The sequence below is a fragment of the Acanthopagrus latus genome, chromosome 12 (genome assembly GCF_904848185.1).
Source record: "Acanthopagrus latus isolate v.2019 chromosome 12, fAcaLat1.1, whole genome shotgun sequence".
NCBI lineage: Eukaryota > Metazoa > Chordata > Actinopteri > Spariformes > Sparidae > Acanthopagrus > Acanthopagrus latus.
This window is the reverse complement of record NC_051050.1, coordinates 17430428-17444739: the sequence shown is the minus strand read 5'-3', so window position 1 is coordinate 17444739 and position 14312 is coordinate 17430428. Positions and strand designations below refer to the sequence as shown.

The 14312-nt window shown below is 41.4% G+C and overlaps 1 long non-coding RNA gene across 1 annotated transcript; it reads left to right on the top strand.

Moving 5' to 3' along the window:
• Positions 1–254: 254 nt before the first annotated feature.
• Positions 255–14096, top strand: LOC119030567. The gene is made up of 3 exons (XR_005078329.1): positions 255–451; positions 6157–6324; positions 11259–14096. It is a non-coding gene; the product is annotated as an uncharacterized LOC119030567 (long non-coding RNA).
• Positions 14097–14312: the final 216 nt, after the last annotated feature.

The window sequence follows — 14312 nt, the reverse complement described above, 5'->3', positions numbered from 1 at the left end:
ACTTGAAAAAAATCAATTTAAAGTGTATTTGTTGTTCTTCAGCTTCAATCAAAAGACATTAATGATTAGAAACAGCAGAAAATGACTCATTTATTCATCTTGTTCCTCTCTGTGTTCCTCATTTTCTTCTTTCTTACCATCACCACCCTCATGAATCATCACTGAGGCAGATTTTTTTTTTGGTGGGGGAATTCAGAATGATTTGACAGAAGTTGCTTTAAAGAAATGCCTCAGCGTACTTTATAAATCTTTAACACAGACTCAGGTTTTTAAAAAATCTTCTCCTTCATCTGTGATAGCTGAAGACAGTGCCATCGGGTCATAGGAGGAGGAAGACGCAGTCTGGAGCTGCACGGCGACCAGCGACGTATGAAGAGGCTCACACAGATAAAGACACATGGACGCTTCGGTGTGACTGCAGCTCTGCCCTGCTGTCACCAGTGGTCACTCGGTAATTGGTGCGACTCTATCTATCTTCTTTCCTTTCCCCTTTTTCCATGCATGTGTGTGCATGTGTGTGAGTGTTTTAAAACAGATGTAAAGATCAGTGCTGGTGAATTGATGGCACAGGACTTCACAAGGAAACTATGATTATTCATTTTTCAGTCTGGCCTCATTAAACATGGACTTACGGAGATCTAAATTTAGAAAAAGGCACTGACTGAATATGAGATACCGATACAATCATGACACAATTTCAGACTACCATAATCATTTAATGCATCTTGCTGAAAAGAGAATATGAGTTCATTTCATGTGGTGCAGTGCCACCCAGTGTGGGATGTATGCTATAGCTAGTATAAACCCGTTGACCTGGACAGGAGAAAAAAAACATATAGAGAGCTAAGAAAAGCCATCGATCACTCAGACACAGAAGGATGTCGCTGCATTTGAATCTGCCTGGGAAGTGACATTCACGACGCTTTCAGAGACGTGAACGGAGGCTTGAGAGTAATCATAAAACAGGTCTAGTTTCCTCAGGACGTCTAGAAAATCGATTCCTGTATCACTCTGGTTTTTTCTCTGGGTCCACAAGCTCTGTGGAAGGATAAACACTCAGATCATCAGGGTGGTGAATTCTTCAGATGTTTAGAGGTTTTGTTTTTTTTAAATGATGAAATCTGGTGGATTTGTGACTGCCAAGAGAGAAAAACATCAACAGCTGCTCGGGAAATATTCTCTGCAGCCTCACATTTGGAGCTTTGGGGTAAAAAAATCAAACATGACATCACAATTTCAGACGTATCATCAGTTTTAACTTTGAAAACATAAACTACACACACAACTAAATGTGCATTTTCCTGTATGATTTAGATTCTGTTTGTAGGTTTAATATTAAACCTTTAAGGCTTTTCAACTCAACAACATGTAGTGTCTTCTTCTTGCTCACAGAGGCTCACTCTCACTGCACTTGCCTGGACATTGTCCATGATTTGACTCATAAGACACTTGGCAGACCGCGGAGGAGAGATGACTGGTTAGTTAGTCACTCCTTGGGCGTTGGTAGATGTTCCGATTTGAAGGTGGGTGCAGCAGCAAGAGGTGAAAAGGTGATCGTCTGGATTTCCTCTGTGCTTTTTGTCTGTTTGTTTAGATCAAAGGTGAGTAAATACGCCACAGTGTGTAATTGCGATTATCAAGGAATGAGCGATGATTTCAAGTTTTGACAAATTCTGCCACGTATTTGAAGGCCTCTTTTGCATTTATGTACGGTTTTGTGCTTTCTACAGCAAATATTTTTACACTCTGAATTTAATTTTAACCATAACACCCTTTCACTGTGGAAGCCCTGAGGGGCATGGGAAACTATTTTTTCTGATGATCATTTTTCTAAGTTTTAAAATGTTCTTTTTCATGTGTTGAGCCAAGTTAAAATTATTTATTTTATGTATCCAGCTGAAAAATTTTGTTTTACATTTGTTGAGCCGGGTGAAAAAAATGTTTTCATGGGTGAAACTCTTTTAGTCATGCATCAAGACCAATTAAAGAGTATATTTTTTCATATATTGAGTTTCACTGGTGAACCTTGTTCACTGGTGAACTTGTTGAGCCAAGTGAAAACAATTTATCAAGGTTGCAACTTTTTTCTTTTTCATGTACTGAACTGAGTCAAAAAATGTTTTCATGGGTGAAACTTTTTTTTTCATGTGTTGAATCAAGTCAAAAATTTTTCACATGGGTGAAACCATTTTTTCATGTATCAAGCCAAGTTAAAAATGTCTTTTTCATTTGTTGAGTGAAAACATTTTTTCATTGGCAAAACATTTTTTAGTACTTTTTAGTACTGTAGTAAACAATAAAATAAAATAAATAAATAAAATAAAAACAATAAAATCTCCCCTGCCCCCTCAGTGCTTCCATAGTTCCCCCTTACTCACATACATCTGTTTTCCAGCACTGCAGCCTCCATCCAGTATTTACAAAAAAAGTGTAATTCATTTCTCCTTTCCTTCAAATTAGCAATACACCAATAGGAACTAGGAAATATTGTATTGGTAGCTGACTCATACAACCAAATTAAACAGTAAATCGCAGGCTGCACTCTAAAAACAGCATTTGGTGAAGTCACACACCTTCTGCTAGACTAACATGGGACCTTATTTCAGACAAAATGTGTATCATAGTGAGTGTAAAGAGATAAGGACAGCTGTAGCTCAGGAAGTAGAGTGGGTTATCTAGTAATTGGGGGGTTGCTGATTCAAATCCCATCTCCCCCTGACCTACATGTCAAAGTGTGTATATGTATTGAGCTGAGCAAAAAAAAAAAAAAAAAGTTTAATGTGTGGAGCCGAGTGAACACATTTATTCATGTGTGAAATTCATTTTTTCATGTATCGAGCCAAGTGAAAAAATGTTGTTTTACATACACACATTTTGACATGCAGGAAGGGGGAACCTGAATTCAAACCAGCGACCTTCAGATTACTAGACAACCCGCTCTAACTACTGACCTACAGGCTCCCTTATCTTTTGCTGTTCACTATGATACATATTTCGTCTGAAATAAGGTCCCACCGTAGTCCAGCAGAAGGTGCGTGGTTCGAATCCTGGCCGCCCCTAGTTGCATGTCAAAGTGTCCTTGAGCAAGATCCTGAAGCTCAAATTTCTCCCGATGAGTGATGAGCAGTGGGCACCTTGCATGCTTCAGTGTCTGAATGTGAAAGAATTAGAAAGTTGCTTTGGAGAAAAGCATCTGCTGATGGAGCTGGTTGCCAGCAAAGCAGTTCAGGGTTCAGTATCTAACCCAAGGACACCTCAGCATGCAGATGAGAGGAATTGAACCATCAACCTTCAGACAACAAGACCCTGGCTCTACCCCTCAGCCATAGGGCCCACAGGAAGGGGCGGCACTTTGCCTGTCTTTGAGCTATTGTGAGGATTTTGCTCTATAATGGTAAAATTTCCCTGACTGGATGTTCACTGACGCCGACTATAATCTCCTCACATATCTGGAGTGAATCACACAGGATACAATTAGTCGGCTTGACAACTTTCCCTCATTATCTGAACGTTTTCAGGGAGTGAACCCAGTGACGATGACTAAGTTAATTACCGTGGCGGGGTGAGATCTCACAGATCAACCCTCACCTTACGCAATACTTCCTTCCAACCTGTGTTTTTCCTCTGCCATCTCACATTGTGGTTTCACAAGTGAAAATCTCATGTGGTTATTTGTTGATCCAGATGGTATTGCTTTACCAGTTGTTTTATTGTAACAATTCCCAGGAATATCCCTGATGTTTCCCACCTGGATGTTCTCACAGCCATGCGGACTTCTCTGGCTCTGGATACTGTAGGTGCAGGACGCCTGTGTTTTTATGGCTCTGACCCACTTTTTCCTGTTGGGCTGGAAACTTGAATTCTGCCTCACACAAGTCTGACATTTACACCACGACGCATTACACTTTCACAGCAAACATGGTGGGACCTGAGCCTACCTGCGCAGAGAAGCCGTCACTAGATGGCACCACCAGATGCTAAAACGGCAGACACGGTCGCATAACTGAGCAGTGCATATGTGTTTAGCAGGGATCTGTCAGACGTCTGGGATTATTGTTTGACTTGCACTGACATTTGATAATTTTTCATGGACAGTTCAGAGTGACACATTTTGACTGCAGAATTCCTGTGTGTATAGAGCTTACATGAGTTATTTGAAAACAGTTTTGAAAAGATAAAGAAGGAAAATCCCCCCCAAAAACATTGAAAGGGCAGCATATCTCAACATTTCCATGTCAAGGAGGATGAAATAATCACGTGTCACTTGTTTATTTGTTTATTTAAGAGGGAAAATACAGATATGAGAGCCGGAGGCAGTGTGATTAAAGTGTGGTATTTCTTTAAAAGATCTTGGGAGAGATGAGGGAATTGTGCAGCTGTGATATGGGACCTGACACAACAGATTGTTGTCCATGATCAACACGAGATTGCTGGCAGTCTGGGCAAAGTGGTGCGGTCACTGAGTCCGCTGTACGTAGCAAGCCGTCTAACTTAAGAATATAATTGATTTGTTTAGCCAATCTTGTAAGAGTAAAGAGAAAAGAGGAACATCTGATTCACAGTGAGGAGAAAAGAAACTATTCCATGAATTCCGGCTCCGAAATCTTTAAGGATCATTGGAAAAGGTGGAAATTTGCAGATTTAGATTTAAAGTATGTGGAAAAACAAATTGAATCTCACGGTCAAATTGAGGTGGAGATATTAACCTTTTTACAGAAAGTCATGACGTAGTGTCAGCAAGATTTACAGAATTTTGCTACCTGTGCAGAAACAATCAAATAAGCAAACCGCCTGTATAATTATCATCTTACATGTGCTCATTTGCCACTGAGGGTATTACCAAGTTTCCCCAAATGATGGCTCTTATGTAACACTACATTTAGTGAAAGCATTCACAGTATCAAGCCCATTACCGAAAACATCCTTGTACTCCTTGATCAGCGGGGAGGTAGTGATTGTGGTTTTTTGATAAAGCGTAGTTCTTCCTAATCAGCGACTGACATCGCGCATCAGATAAGACTCCTCCAGAGGTCGTGTCAGGTGTACGGTACATGCTGGTGGCAATTTAGCGCATCTGTTCAAATCCAAACACAAAACTAGAAGAACCTGCAAAACCTCCGTGTGACTCACCACGATACCCACCTGGGAAAACAGAAGAGAAGGTCAGATGGAGGCGATAGCTCGAACTCACAGTCGAGTTTAATCTTAATCTGATGTTTCACTCTGAACATGAAAGCATGAAATACCTTCTGGTTTGTGATACCAGTCTCTCTTTCACAGAGGAGATCTCACCTCTGCGTTAAAGCTGCACTAATTACTATCTCTGGCTTTGCTAGCAGCATGAGTGAGTTTGGTTTTTGCCAAAAGTGATGGACATGATTGCCATGACAGTTTGAACGGGCGTGTAAGGAAAAATCCCACCGGCTTTTTGTTGAGGGAATCAGGGCGATGCTAATTTTTGGGTTTAGCCTCCCAGCTGCGCTCTACATGCTACGTGCTGTGCACCAAACAGCTGGAAGACAAATTTAGCGCCTAGCTGGTGAAGATAGTGTGGCAAGCAACAGCTAGACATCCAAATATTTCCCTCAGGGGTTGGTGGAGACCAAAATCAGAGCTAGAAGGAAACACATAAATTAGCGAGGTGAATGGATACGCAGCTTCAAATAAAAGCTAATAGTGCTCAATGTCTGCTGGATGTGTTTGCTAACACGTTAGCCCTGTCAGTGTTAAGTTTACAGCTTATTCCGTTTCTCCAAGAGGTTGAAAAGTGTGTTTTGGCAACAATATCGATCAAGTTCCTCAAATCTGATGTGATTTAATTTTATAGGCTACCAGTCAAATAACCCTTCAGAATAACAAGAGCATTCAGTGTCACAAAACAAAACACCACCTTTAGTCCATTAGCTTGCTTAAATTTAAAAGAAAATAACATCTTTGCCTGACATAAAGCCTCTGGTAAACAAAGCTCTCCACTGAATAACAGTCTGTGCTCCAGCTCAAGAGGCTCCGGCACAATCTGGACGCTCGGTGACTAATAATCCACGTGTATTAACCGTCTGCATGTCTGATAGGACACAGCAGACGGTCTTGAGTCATGATGATAATTCCCTCGCACACTGAGACTATCAAATATGTTTTTCTTTTCTCCGTCCGCAGTGATCGGTTCAAAGGGAAGTCGTGGCGTTTCAGAGTAGAAGGGGACCCCGCTTGATGGATGGTTGACTGTACAGTGTATACAGCTGGGAACGCGGCGCAGTTGTTTGGTGCGCGGAGCTCAGCAACGTGGATCAAGAGGACAACCTCGGAAGGCTCTTAATTAGTTAAGTATGTCTTCTTCAAAACATTTCCACCAAAGATGAGAGAGCATGGGGGGAAGAAAAAAAGAACAGATAGAAAAAGGAGATAGAAAAGTTCAAGTTACTGTTCCGGGGATGAGTCCTCGAAAACATCTTGAAATGTGAAATGTGAGGATTTCATCTACTTTAGGTATGCAAGGGGGGGGGAACCAGTCCAACTTTCTCTCGGGGTTGACCAGTTGAATTACCTTCACCTGGAGTTTTGTTTGTCTGCCAAGCGCTTGCTCACAAACTTTTACACAACATTCATCAGGTGTTCATTAACCTGTTGCAGGTCGTTTATCTTCCTTTTCGAGTTCTGTCTGTGAAATCGACAAGACACTCGCCTACAGTTAAGATTGAAACCAAATGAAACCTTTTAAAACCCATCAGCACGCACGCACGCACACACGCACGCATGTACGTACGTACGAAAACGCGCACACATACACACATTTTCCTGTGGAACTGGATCTGTGCAGCGCTAGAGGAAGGCCTGCATGGTTCTGTGCCACGGATTTGTGGTTTCCAATACAAGTTTCTGGCAGCGAAGGAGGCATTTTCACTTTGGCCTGCTGCTCTACGGCATCAGTCACTGTTTCATAACAACATGCTTCACTTGTTTTCTCAGCGCAAAACAGCAACAGTGAAACCAGGACCCGAGGCGAGACACATCTACCTCGCAATCTGTGTGATGTAAAAAAACATTTTCAAGCACTCCGGGAGCTTAATTTAAACCGTCATCATCTCATTTACATTGTCGGTTCTGACGCTTGTCGCCAAAAGCTCCTATAAGTTGTCACAATATGCGGAACATCTGCCTTGGCTGCGGACTGTATACATTCATGTCGAAAGATGAGGTGCTACAGCCGCTGACACCCAATTCATGATATCATGTAGAAGTGTGTGTCGATGTGTTTGCGTGTATGTGTGTGTGTGTGCGCACGCTAGTGTTGCTTTTGGAGGGGATCCAGGCTTGCAGATGGCCCTGGTTTGTGTTTGCACTGAACGGCTGCAAGCCTCTCGCCTCCCTGGTGACCATGACAAACCATGTGCGCACACATATACACACACACACACACATATACACACACACACGCACACACACTAGGGACTGCGTACACTGACTTTTCAAGGGTCACAAAACTCTGCTAAGTGCTGCCGTGATGCTGAGAATTGTTCTTTCTAAGGCATGCAGGACTCTTTAATGGGGCTCTGTGTGGCTTTGGAGGCGAAAGTCAAACTCAGAATTTTAATATTTACAATTTTAATGAGGCAATAATAGAAAACCAAGATTTTTTTTTTTTTTCCCCCAGAATGAAATAAATAAGCTGGTCTCAGAGGACAATAAGAACACTGTTAGAAGCTAGAAAGGTGGCAGGGTCCGCCACATATAAACAAAGTAAACAGTATTAAATTATGATGTCCTTTAAGTTCAGCTTGTTTATTCAGGCATGAAAACATTAGTCACTGAAAACCTTTCTCTCGCGCACCTTGACGATGACGCAAACTAATTTTAAGAATCATTTCACTTTCCATTCGTCATAAATGATCAGTCTGATGCAGATGTTTTTATATTGTTTATATCTACAGTGCAAACATGCGTGACCGTAACCCTTTTGTCTCCACCGTGCTAATCAGTTGTGACGTCTTTAAGGAGTGTTCGCATCTGTATATAAAGATCCTGTTCTATTTCCATCCCCAGTCTTCGTGAAAGGTAACAGATATTTACAGTACGTGTACCTGTTTTCACCTGTACACACTCGCTGGCTGGCAGCCACTACTATAGCAACAAAAATAACAACGCGGCAGGAAAGCCTTTAGGACTTCCTGGGAGATCCTCTGGTATGCCTCTGGTGAGCCTGGGCCAATGTTTGTCTCTCAGGAATGTTGCCTGGGCGACCGGAGGCCGAGCACAGGGAAACCCCTTATCTGCTGACGTTGTCGTTCAAAATGTTGTGACGGTTCAAAGGCCGCTTAGGTAGAGACGCAAGACAGAAAAAAGAAAAAAAGACACACAGACGCACACCTTAAAGGTTGGTCTTTATACGGTATGTGTGTCACCATGGAGATACTGTTTGGGTGGAGCGTACTCTCCGCTCTGGGGCATGAATGAGACATGAGAGAAAAGAGAGAAAAGAGAAGGGCGTCCCTTTGGCTCCGAGTCAGAACTGGTAGACTTACACTTTCTAGCAGGAACTCCAAAGACGTAGATTCATGAATGAGCTGCAAAACCATAAGGCTTGTTTATGTTTGTGAAAGACGGGCAGGGCTGGACTTTTAAAGCCTCGCTCCGATTGTGGAATGTGATTGCGACACAGTGCTTCTCCCCGCTGTGTTGCAAGTGTTGTTGAGCGCTCTGTGAATCCGTCGATGGTTCCAGGCCACTGTTGTAAAAATGGATATCTGGTGTGTGACGCAAAAGAAAATAAATTTCAGCCTTTACAGACGTATCATTTTTTATTATCCAGATTATATGGATGTCGCTGTATAAACTCACAGATGTTATCTTCTTTATTTATGTGATTCTGTGACTTTATAATGCCCTTCGGGGATGTGAAGATATGTTTAATGTATGAAGACAATGAAGACCGCGACCCTGCAGAGGATTAAGCGGCGTACATATAATGTGTACAGATGATGGATGGATGGATGGATGGAGACAATGAAGACTCTGTTTTACAAACTGAGTCTTTTTGTCCACAGTTAATCTCCCTGTTTACTTGGTTATAGAAAGCACCCTAAAATGGAGAACTTGGAGAACCCACTCAGAGAAGACAGACAAAGTTTGAAAATGAATGGTTGGAACTCCTAATCCGCCTCTCGAATAGCATGTTTCACTCAGAGGCAAATTAGCATTGTGGGTAATGTAGGCTCCAGGTTTCAATGTTTTTTAAGAATCAGTCCGCTGAACCTGCTGAAATCATTATGGTAAGTTTGAAAACAGTTGATCAAAAGCAGCATTCTTCTTCCTTTTTCAAAATCTGGTGCCTACATTACCCACAATGCAATCAGCCACCGAGACAGATTACACGCAGCTTCCTCTGGAGCCACAAAAGGCTTTATACTACTTTTTACATGTGTGAACTAGAACGCCACACCACCTGTAAAAACACTTGAATGCATAAAATTGGTGGAGTTACCCTTTAAGACACATTGGTGTCACTTGTATCTTTCTTATCTAGCCCATGCTATTTTCTGATCTCTGCTATCCTCTGATTGGCTGATTGGAGCAGCAACTTTGTATATATAAATATATATGGAAGTGTTGTGATGCGGCCCATACACCAACACAGACCAAAACATCAAAGATCATCAAATTAATATTTTGGCAGTAGCCTAAGAGACAGACAATTAATGGACATATCAGAATAAAGTAATATAAATTCAAACAGTGGGATATCAGGTATAAATCTTTATGTTTCTATATGGTTTTTTTGACCTTCTATTCTCCTGTCAAAGTAACATGAATGCACATGGTGTTATGTTCATAGCAGCATCGATATTTAATTGACAGATCTAAAAATAAAAATGTTAAATCTATAGATATAAAAAGGTCTTTAGGCTGAGGGCTCTGTGCTGCATTTCCATCATACCGCCGAGAACAGACGGTGATGAGAAAACCTGAAAGCGTCGTGGCTACATATCAAAATGCACGAAAATGTCTTTATTCACACATGCCAGCTGACACAACCTGCACAGATGGTGCAGATTGTGTCAGCGCTCTGATGGCGCTTCAGTCAGACCCTTCTTAAAAAATGATCACAAACCTCTGAGTCCTCAGTTGACCACGCTGGCTCGACGGATCACAAACTGGAAGGTTTTCCCTCGCATTAAGAGCAATCCTGTGTAGCTTGTGGGAATTCTCAGAGAAATATGCTTGTTCATTTGGTTTGATCTTCAACATCTGAGACGTTTCAGGATGGGAATTTCCAGACAAGAGTGCATCGAGGACACATTTTTCATCTGAGGATAAAGGGGGCAAAGCAGCCTTGTTATGCCTCAGATTAGTAAGAAAACTGCTTGTGCTTCAGCATGTCGGTTCATGCACATATAATTAAAGCTGAAACAGTGTTTTTAGCTGTATTCCTGCTCTGCCTTCTCTAAAATTGTTCCTTCTATTCCTGCCCAGAGATACCTTGTCGACATAGAGGCAGAGTGAGTGAGGAGATCAGCTCTGAACAACTCTTCTGTTCTCCACCGTCTTGTACAATAATAGAACATCTTTAATGCTTGTGTTTCACTCTGTAACATCATCTTACTTCCTCCTTAATGGGGCATTATAAAGGCATCATACACCAGTATGTGTTCATTAAGAATCGTTATCCCTGCCAGGATTAATAATTCAATGCTCAAATTGAATCAAATGTTATATCAGCTGGACTCAGTCGGACTTGGTGAGTAAACTCACATCAGCCTGCAGTCTGAGAAGAAAAGAAGTGCAGAGGACAAGAAGTACTGGATTTCACTGTTTGGCTGAAACTACTGTTTTCATTATCAACGCAAGCATATTTCTGCTATCAGTGCATCAAAAGTGAATTCCCACTTGATCAGATAAAAGGCCTGTTTAGCGTTGTGTTACAATAGGCTGAACATTATGTTGCAAGCTCATGCTCGAAGATCGTTTGCGTCATGTTTCTCTGAGCTCTTACAAGATTCATTGGGGCCACCTTGATAATATGAAACATGTTTGATATTTATGATTAAAAATCTGGGTGATTATATCAGTACTTTCCAACATTCTAGCCCTTGAAGCTAATATTTGCTAGCATGCTACTGTTAACAGAAACCTAAACTCAAGACAAAACCCGTACTGGCCATGTCTCCTTACTCGTCCAGACTCTTTTAACCTTCTGCCCTCCGCTTCAACAAGTTGTTGCACAACGTTAATCTCCATATTGTTTATGTCTGCTTCCCCATTAGATCACATCAGAGGGATTACATGTGAGCCCAGCGTCAGTCTGCAGGACCATGAAGCCAGAGCACTGAAGCCACACCTCCCGCTGCTGTACACAGCAGTATTTGCTGTTAATTTAAAATGTTTTAATGTTAAATGCATCGCAAATCCAAAATTGTCACTGCACTTCCTTGGGTCCTCAGGAACAAATCTGCAAAGAGTGAAGTAGGTTGGATGAACGGTTCTTGAGATATCTGAATGACAGACAGAGATTCCTTGCACTATAGTTAGATTTGGATTGCCATTGGCATGTGGTCGCCCTGGGGTCCTCACCGAAAACCATAAAAACAAACAAACAATATAAAATCACAAGTGGGTGAAATGTCTACATGCGATAAGACAGACAACAGCTTCTTACAAAGAAAATAAAAGCTATCAAAAACATTGCAAAAACACAAAATAACTGAACTAACATCATACATTTTTGTAACACTGCTCTGTTTGATGTTGGGGAGTCGCATATTCCATGCAGAAGAAGCTCTATAAAGAATTTAGTCAGTTTAATAACTGCGCTGCCTGAAACCCTAAAACTCAGCAGAACAGCTCACCAGCACAGGCAGAGCAGCGGATTAACACAGCTGCAGGGGTGAGACATTTCGCAGAGTGTGAACTATGAGTCATCTCTCAACATAAATTTGATGATTTTCCCCCCGATGTGATGTTTGATTTGCATGCAGAAGCTGTGAAGGTTTAATTACCTCTATTTACTTTTCTTTTCCGATTTTCCATTATTTGTTAAACACACACACGCACACACACACTGATGTTTTCTGTATTGTCTCCCTGAAGGGATGTGTACACATTCACTTATGAATCATTAGTGATGATAAACCATTGATCAATATTACACCGTGTCCTCCTATGGAGTCCTCAGGAAGATACCCCTGTTGGACAGCCAAATACATCGAGTGACCTTTCCTTTGATAAACAACATTTAAGGATGCCGAGGCGCTTCATCAATTTGGATAATGTTAATATATGCGTTGAAATATTGATTAGGGATGATCTACCTCCTATGAGGAGAGGCTCGTTAAAAAACATAATCCCCTGAGCATCCAGCCAGCAGAAAAAGATCAGACGGGGGTGTTTATGCCGAGGTTGACCTGCTGAATTAAAGATCAACAAAAATCTGATTTACCCTTAAATGAGCATAAATGATTTATGCGTCAGTCCTGCATTTTAAAAACAAGGATTTGTTTAATCTATTATTTTTTTTTTTAATGGACACTCTCAGAGGTGACTCAGGAGGAAAGTGTTGAGCACTTTCTCCCATTTTTTTTTTTTCGTTTTAAACCCGGTGACTCATATTATCAGATGTATTGGTTACATGGCGTTACAACAACTTAGACTGTCAAAATCATTTCCAGATTGAGAAAACAGACAGAAGTAATAAAGAACAATGAGCACAGAGGAGGATCACAATGGTTTGGATCGCAATGTCATGACCATTGTATTAAGCATTTGTTTCGCTCTCTGAACTCGCCTGCAGTGCGACATGAATGTCAAGGTGTGCTATAAAAGATGTCTGTTACGTTTATTGAGCGGGAACTCCAAACAACGCGTCCGAACAGGTCTAGCTGGTTCCTCAAAGTGGCATTGGACAACGAAACGTGGGAACACCGACGTAAATTCTCTTCTGTAACCGCCTCCACGCCCTTGTGCACAGCCGTTGTTTCTATAAAGACACATTAAGTGACACACGCAACTTCGCTCACATGTGCGTGAATGCCTGTGCTCTATTTTCCATGATGACAGCGAGGGAATCCTGTGATGTAGGATGCAGATTTTCTATGATTCATACGATGACTCACACTGTAGAGTTTTGAGTCCATCCAAGCTGTAGAGCTGCCCCAACGGTAAGTTATGTGATGCTGTCTTTGGGAAAGGAAGCAAGAGAGTCGATATTCTCGTCTAATTCGGCAAGAAAAGGCAACCAAGTGTATTCCCCAAAAGTCGAACTCTTCCTTTAAATGTCTGGCATGCAGGATTAATTGAAATCTTAAGGTGATGTTGCAGATTGCAACCAACTGACCACCCCTCGTGTCATCCTAAAAACAAGAAAATTCTCATAAGGCCCACTCTGGAGTCAGTGCTTGGTTTGGGCGTTCTGGGCTACCGTAGAAACATGCTGGACTTGGCTCCTTCTGTGGGTATAAAAGTTAAATTCTAAGGCAGTGGTTCATTTTCCCTCACACACACACACACACACACACACACACGCACACACACGTCTCTTGCTTGCAAACACAGTGGTAACGTTAGCTGTGGCATGGGTTCACCTGCCAGCTCAATAAACCACAGTTTGCAGTATAAATAATTTATATTTTAACTGTAATTAATACAAAACTCCCACTTCAGTGTGATATCTTACTGAAAATATTGAATAATTCACAAGACATTGAAGGTGACATTGAATCTTGCATCTTCAATTTAGAGTTTAGCCACCGAGAGACGTCTTTACTTGTTCAGCTATTGTCAGAGGACAATATTTGAGACACACCGCACACTGTTGTCTCTCTTCATTAACCACCACTATACTAATAAATCAGAGAGCAAAATATATGACATCATTTCTTGTCATTGGTTTTTGTAGTTGCCACAGACTTTCTTAGCAGTGTGAACCACGCCTCGTTCATTTAGCACTGTCCCACTTTGGGAACCACTGATCTGGGATGAAGAAAACACAGAAATTTGTACCTACAGGTGATTATACGCAAATAAAATCATAATCACAAACGTTTTCTTTCATTTCCAAAGTACGCAAAAGTCATACTTGAGTCTAAGTTAAGACGTGTTAAAATGTGCACACAAATGGTACTTGATGAAAATGAATACACCTGATATTAAATGTACTTAAGTATTTCCCTTACTTGATTGTGATTCTGGACTTCATGAATAAACTGTTCTCACACTCACAGTTTGTAAGCTTTTGTTTCGACATCACCAAGAGCAAGCAGAGATGCTCAGATGATGTTTTACAGGCGTTTCGTTCCCCTTAAAGTAAAACAGAGGAGTGTCCC